Here is a 7403-nt window from a genome sequence, read left to right on the forward strand (position 1 = left end):
ATGGAATAGGAATGATGCCTAAAACGTCACCCAGTCCTCTAGGAATTGTCTCTCCTTGTACAGTAAACCCTGGGAGGCTCTTTGTTAGTGAAACAGGGTTTCCTTCTAGTAATATTAATTGAGCTTGGTTCATTGAATTGCAGGACTTCCTGTATGATATACGGCCATCACATGGGAATAATGCTACATTCTCATTTTTCATATGGCAAAGAAATAAGAGAGCTTCAAATAACTGAAACGTCAGTGTGGACAGCCCCTGTCTCCTGCCCATGCTTATCTTAAAAAATACTGTAGAGTCTGTAGTGTGTTTGAGTTTTAAGGTCATACATGGAAAGAAGGTGAAAATTCATGTTAGAAGGAGACTGCCAGGTAAATTATTCCTAGGAGCATCACTGTGCTTGCTGATTAACTGATAAATATTCAAAAATGTTTTTGTAAATGCCTTGAAAGTGCAACTCTCGCTTATTTTCAGAATGGTGGAGAGAGAACGAAAGTAGTGAAGGAAAAGCACAGAAAATCACTAAAAGGAATTGTTAGATGACCTCAGTGAGTGAGCCCATCCTAGATCATTCAGCCATCAGTCAACCTACTTCCTGAATGGGCCTAGCAATAAAAGTCGAGCCAGTCCAATTCAAGGAACCACCCAGCCAACCCATAGAATGATAAGCTAAATAAATGCTTACTGTTTTAAGTTGCTAAGTTTTGAGTTGGTTTGTTACACAGCAACTAATATAGTGTTCTTGGCATGGTGGATTTGGGGTCTTTCTATTGATGACCTGACCCTGCTTTGGCTCTTAATGTCATCACAGAGCCTCTGAATTTCAGACAAATCCTGTATCAGTTCCAATGGTAAACCACCTCACATCCCCTGCAGCAGTATTGCCCAGTGTCCCCCAACAGTGGCCCCTACAAGCTTGCTGGCTCTCTCAACTCCTAGTACCGTCCACATTCTTTCACAGGGAGTATATAGAGATTTATGAATTCCTTCCTTGCTGGATAGGAGCCAAGGGAGTACCACGGTGCCATCTCCTGTTCTTTCTCACTTTAAATCTGCCACAATTCCATTCCTATTTGGCAGCAGCTGCTCTGTGTTGCCAGATGGGATCCAAGTGAGTCTGTCTCCTTCTAGAATTCCAGATGGGCTGTGGACATAAATGGAGACCATGCAAATGAGAAGCCACCATCACTAGTGTTTGGTAGAGTCAAGGCAGGCAGGAGTGTAGAAAAGCTTTATACTGAAAGAAAAAAGGAAGGCTTTAGGTATGTGCTGACTGAAGGTTTTGTTGGCATAGGAAATCTGGCTGCAGGCTAACTAGAAGTGGGGCATCTTACGAGCTTGGTTTGGAAAGCATGTTTGGCTTTCTTTGGTTGGTCCTCAGTTGGAAGCTGGGGCAAAAAGTTGGTAATCATTAACAAAGTGCTAATTGTTCTAGGCCAATTGCTGTACAGGTTGTGTTTTCACTCCCTGAATTGGCTGCTGCAGAGGTTCTGAGTCAATATTCTACTGCCCTATATATTGTGCTGGCCATTATCCATTTGTATATTCAGTCTCTCAGTCCCCCTTTCGGTCATCCTTTCACTTGCATGATGTTCAGACCAACTCAGGAAAGGCTACAGATCCAGATCGTCACTGTTTGGCAATTGTTCAGTTGTCTTCATGGTCAACTGTATTGCAAGATCATCTTGAGCTTTTTGTTGTTGTAGCATCATGCTGATTAGCTGGCGAGAGAGCAGTTGTGCAGGGGGAGTCATGATTCTGGACAAAATGCAAGGGGTCAGTATCATGATCTCTGACAAAGACAAGAATAATTAACGGTCCCTATAAGATAAGAAGCTTTAGAACCAGGAACCCAATTGCTCAACCTAGGCCAAGTGAAAAAATTCTATGGGCTATGAGGAACAACTTTAAAAAGCCAAGTAGTTTTCTCCAGAAGGCAACGTATTGCCTGTTCGACTTTGCCTGTTTCATTAATCTAAGTGGAGCAAGAAGTGTTAGCAATGGCACAGACACCTCTCTGACTAGCCAAAGAGAAATCTAGAGCAATGCAATTGTTCATCACTACTTGTGCCGATGAGTTAAGATTGGTCTGTATTTCATCTGCCAAATGGAGATGGTAGTGCTAATAACTTCTGCCAAAGTTAATACGCTTCTTAGATTACTTTCTACTTGAATGATTCACACCATTGGGAACACTGCTCTGATTGTTCATATAAACAATTAGTAATTTCCCCAGTTGGAATGCTTGAATCATCAAGGGTAGGCTCATTTGGGAACTTGCATCTGAGTTGGAATTGTCTAAGTTGGTGATATATAGAATTAGGGTCTTCCTGAACAGACAAGTCTTGGAATACTATTCCTAAAGTGCTTGAGGTATTAGCCTGAGGAAAACAAGACCAGGCATCTTGGTTGCAAGGGAAATAGTATCCAGTAGGGGGCACATGGAAATCCAGGAGAAAAAGAGCTGTCGACAGTGGGAGGTCAGAAGAAAGGCTTTCAGTAGCCGAGTTACATACTTGGATCGTTATTAATCTCTTCCAGGTGGCAAGTAATTGGCTCATCATCCCATAAAGGCTATTGAATGCAAATGTAGAACCAGTTGTAATAATTGGTTCTTTTTCTGGGAGAGACGACACTACCAAATTTGCATGTTGATTTATTTAAGTTCATTTGTTTGTGTAGATGCAAATGCCATTGGCCGTAATTCCCTATGATCTTGCTTGATAAGACTGGAATTGTCCAGAGTTTTTTATCGTAATGATCATGGTGATGGATGAAATATTCCTGAATCAGTAAGATTCAGATTAGTGGCTACTGTTTGGGTGTTAGAAAGTGTGCTTTAATCTAACAATTGTAATAAAGAGGAAAGAGAAGAGAAAAGGGGCCAGGATGGATGGACAATAACCAGAGGTTTATAGAAAATGAGAAGAATGGTTATAACCAAGTAGATGAATAACAAAATGGGATTTTAGTCCCATGTCTTGGGCAGAAGCTGTCTACTATCTGTATATTCCAAAGGTCCTAGGACAACTGTTTACTTCCAAAAGTTGGCTATGAGTAGAGGATTTCTGAGAATCCTAAATTTGCGGTCCCTTACTGGAACAGCCTACCAGCTGTGTGGAATTCTGAATTGTTTCTTCAGTCGTGAAACATGGACCCAAGGACTGACTCCCTGGAGTTTCACTGCTGTATTTGTTGTCACAGTACCTGATGAAGTCCCCTTCCAATGAAGTTCAAGAGTAGTTTTTGTCCAGTGTCCCTTCCAATACATGAAATCTCCTGGTTTCAGATCACAAGGAGGCTGAGGCTGTGTAGGAAGATGTTGCGGGAAGGCAGCTTTAACCTGTTGATGATAAGATTGAGTACATGAGTCCCTTGCAATTTTTTGCCATCTCTGCATGCAGCAGGGTAGAATATCAGAGGTGAAACTCCTAAAAGCATGGGTCTTCCAGTTACCAGATCATGGAGGGATAACTGATGTATCCCTGAGGTAGTGGATTGTATGGCTGTAATCACCTACAGTTTCCTCTTTTCTCTGCGTGCATGATTGAATTATCTAATCAAATTTTACTGAGAATATTTTGGGTATGGCTTTTTGCCCTAATTGGGAGGCCCCTTTTGACCCTTGGGTTTATTGTAAAAAGAGGGACTCTGTAGATTCCTTTCTGTGTTAGTTCAATCAGTTTTTGCCATCCAGGATTGAGCATCTGAGATTTTAACCAACATGTGTACAAGTTAACATAATTCAAGTAACCTTGAGACATACATATCCAAAGGAAGTCTAAATTCTCCAAATAGTAGCTGTCCTTGTCTGGGTTAGAGAAATTCTGAATTATAACTGTTAATTCAGCTCAGGCCCCAGGCACACCTGACTCATGGGAGGGATGGATTTTTAGAAACAATTGGTATACGAGGTTTTAGGAGAGTTAGTAGGAAAAGGTAGGAGATCTGGACAAGGGAACGAAGAGGGAGGAGTTGACAGAAGTGTAGAAGGAAAGAGATCAGAAGGATAAGGGGGAAGTGGGGGACTTCCCTGGTGGCGCAGTGGTTAAGACTCCACCTGCCAGTGCAGGGTACATGGGTTCGATCCCTGGTCCGGGAAGATCCCACATGCTGTGGAGCAACTAAGCCTGTGCGCCACAACTACTGAGCCTGCACTCTAGAGCCCACGAGACACAACTACTGAAGCCCGCGTGCCTAGAGCCTGTACTCAGCCACAAGAGAAGACACTGCAATCCTCAATGAAAAGCACGCACGCCGCAAGGAAGAGTAGCCCCTGAAAGCCCATGCGCAGCAACGAAGACCCAACACAGCCAAAAATAAATAAATAAATTTATTTTAGAAAGGGGGGATAGTGGGAGAGCTGGATATAGGGAGGCAACTGAAGGACAAAGAGGGAGAATTTATTTAGGACATGAGTCTAGTTTGTTGTTGCTTAAGTTTGTCAGGTTGCTATTTAACTTTGGTCAAAGGATCTTTCAGTGAGGCAATTTTTTGATCAGAATTTCATTTGGAGGCTTCTGCATGAAAAAATGCTGCCCATTAAAACTGAGAAATCTTAGTCCCTTTATTTTCTAAGATGCTTCTCAAATGAACAATTTTGTTCAAGTCAAATGTTCCCAGAGTGGCTACTGAAGACCCAAATCATCACTGATGAAGTTATGCTATTTAGAGCAATAGGTACAAGAATTAGGATTATTAACAAGAGTTCAGGTAGAAAGGAGGAGCTTCTCCTGGACGAGGGGGAGAGGACTGAGACTTAGATGATCCTTAAGAGCAGGCAACAGTGAATCCAAAGTGATGCATATGCACTTTGTATCTCGGACTCCCAGCCTGATGGTTGGCTGCCTCTGATCGCAGGTCTGACAATTGGCACCTCCAGGAAGGTGGAAAACCAAATAGAACATCCTCTTGGGATAAGAGCCAAGCTCTCAGAACAAACACATATTATAGAAAGAGAACCGCACCTAGTTTTATTGGTAACTTGGCAAAATTTGTTTAATTGGACTCTGGTTTAGTGAGAACCACAAATTTAAGCTTATAGGTCCTATGCCTGTGTTCTCCCCTGTGATTGTCCTTCATAGGACACTTTTAGACGACACTATGCAAAACAGAGAGCAAAATGGATTGGAAAAGAATGACCTGATTCCGCCAAGGATGCCAAACAAATGGGGACCAATAACAAAACCGAGAACAGATAGCTGAGGAATTCAACACAGAGAGGGTGGAGTCCAGACCCAGGGCTGACTTGCAGTGTTGGTGAGCACTTGACAAGCCACAGGTGGCTCCTGTGGGTATCGAGCCTGGTTGAAGGCTGGGGTCTGCAGTCGTAAGCAATGCGGAATGTCTTGGTGGGACCTTTAGGAAAACTATGGAAATAAATGAAGACCACCAAATGAGAACAAACAGAAGCTTTTTATTTAGAGTTTGTGTTTGGCAGAAACTCAAAGGCAAGCAGGGGACTAGGAAAGCTTTATAATGAAAAAGAGGGAAGACTTCACTCATGCTCTGATTGGAGGCTGTTGGCACGGGGAAGCTGGAGGTAGGTTAACTAGGAGAAGAGCAGCCTATGTGATTGGTTTGGGAGCATATTTGGCATTCTCTACTTAGTCTTAATTGGAAACAGGGACAAAAAAAATAAGGAAGCTGGTAGCCACTGGCCAAGTCCACTGAGGGCTGATTGCTGCAGAAGATGTGGTCTGTCTTCCTGAGCTGGTTGCTGGAGAGGTCTTGGGTCAGAGTCCTGTTGCCACATATGGTCTGGCTGCTGTCCATTTGTGTATTCAGTCTCTCAGGGGCTCAACTCTACTAGCCCCTTCTGCATTCAGGGTCCACTTCAAATGCTCTTTTGCTTCCATTTTCTCATCACCCTTCCACATTTCTGAAAGGACCAAGAAACGATTTAGTCCTGGATCCTTGGGAGAACGAAGTAGTGTCTTTCCAGGGTACTCACATTGCTTCCAAATTATTCTCTTCCTCTCCTGGAAGAGAGAGTGCTCCTTTTTTTCCTCTCTTCCTACAGAGTAGAAACTTCCCCTACATTATATCCTCCTTTCCCTCACCCTTACTTAGGTTTTTATGTTCCACGTAAAATCCACTTTTCTGTCTCCTGGAGCCAGAAGCCTCTTGGCTCTTTCTTAAAGGTGGTGGTGCTGGTGAAGGGGGGGATTGCTGAGCGGAGGAATATCCTCAATGAACTGGTAATATCATTGCAAAGAGCATAGAGATTCTTCACTTCTTGAAGGAACTTTAAAATACATGAAAATTCAGGTCACCTGATGAAAAAAAATCAGTATGAATATTCAGCACATGCGAAAGCCTCTGAACATCTTTGAATTGTAAATGGTGGTGTAAATTTTCTCTGGCATCTTCATTCATTCAGTACGTATTCATCCAGCACTTCCTTTGTGCTAGGCTCTGTCCAAGGCACTTGGAGATACCTGTGAACAAAACAAAGAACTCTGCCCTCCCATAGCTTATGTTCCAGTGGGGGAAGACAAACAATAAATAGGAAACAGAATAAGAGAGTTAATAGTGTGTTAAAGGGTGACAAATGCTATGGAATAATGAAAATGCAGAGCAGGGTAGGGAGGATCAGGCAGAGGGAAACAGGGCAGCCTCATCTATTTCCTTTTCCTTGGTGATGCCTGACTTTGCCATGTCAATAGCAACGTTATTGCTAAGCCTCAGTGAATAAGATCAAGATAATTAAACCAAGCCCCAGGGTTTGAGGATTGTTATGAAGGAGATGCACACTCACACACAGGGCCCTAAGTTTCTGGGTATTACTGCTAATTTTATTAATCCTTAGCACAGCTGCAGTCTGAGTCGGCTGCCAAGGATTTGAACTGGTTTGGGATTCAGAGAAGCAGTGTATCTGATTTGGCTATAGAGGTTATTACCAAGTCTGGGCTTTATTGTAGGGACCCAATTTATAGTAAGAAAAATCATAACAGGAGAGAGTCACAAATCAAGACTCTGTAAGTCAGCAGTCACCTATATGCCCTATAAAATAATACCGTTATTATCATCATCTCTCAGCAGCATCAGGATCCCTTATTAGATGCCCTAGTCAGTGTAATGACAAAGTTTCTATTATTACATGTACATTGTCCTTCCAAGATAGAATCCACTTTATTGCAGAAAGCAGCAAAGCTTTTTAAAAGCTGTTATTTTGTAGGAAACAAATAGCTGTATAATAATATATTAATTCTTCTAAAAAAATGGAAATAGTTCTAAAAAATAGAAAAATACTGTAGATACTAGAAACAATAAATTCTTTTATCTGCATTTCTATTTAGTCCAGTATGATCTGTTTCATAATTTGAGATACACATTTGGTCATATGTCTTTTATTTTTCTAATTCATCACTGCTGAAGAGCAGAAAATCCAGGATTTCCATTT

This window comes from Lagenorhynchus albirostris, chromosome 10 (assembly GCF_949774975.1).
Source record: "Lagenorhynchus albirostris chromosome 10, mLagAlb1.1, whole genome shotgun sequence".
NCBI classification, from domain to species: domain Eukaryota; kingdom Metazoa; phylum Chordata; class Mammalia; order Artiodactyla; family Delphinidae; genus Lagenorhynchus; species Lagenorhynchus albirostris.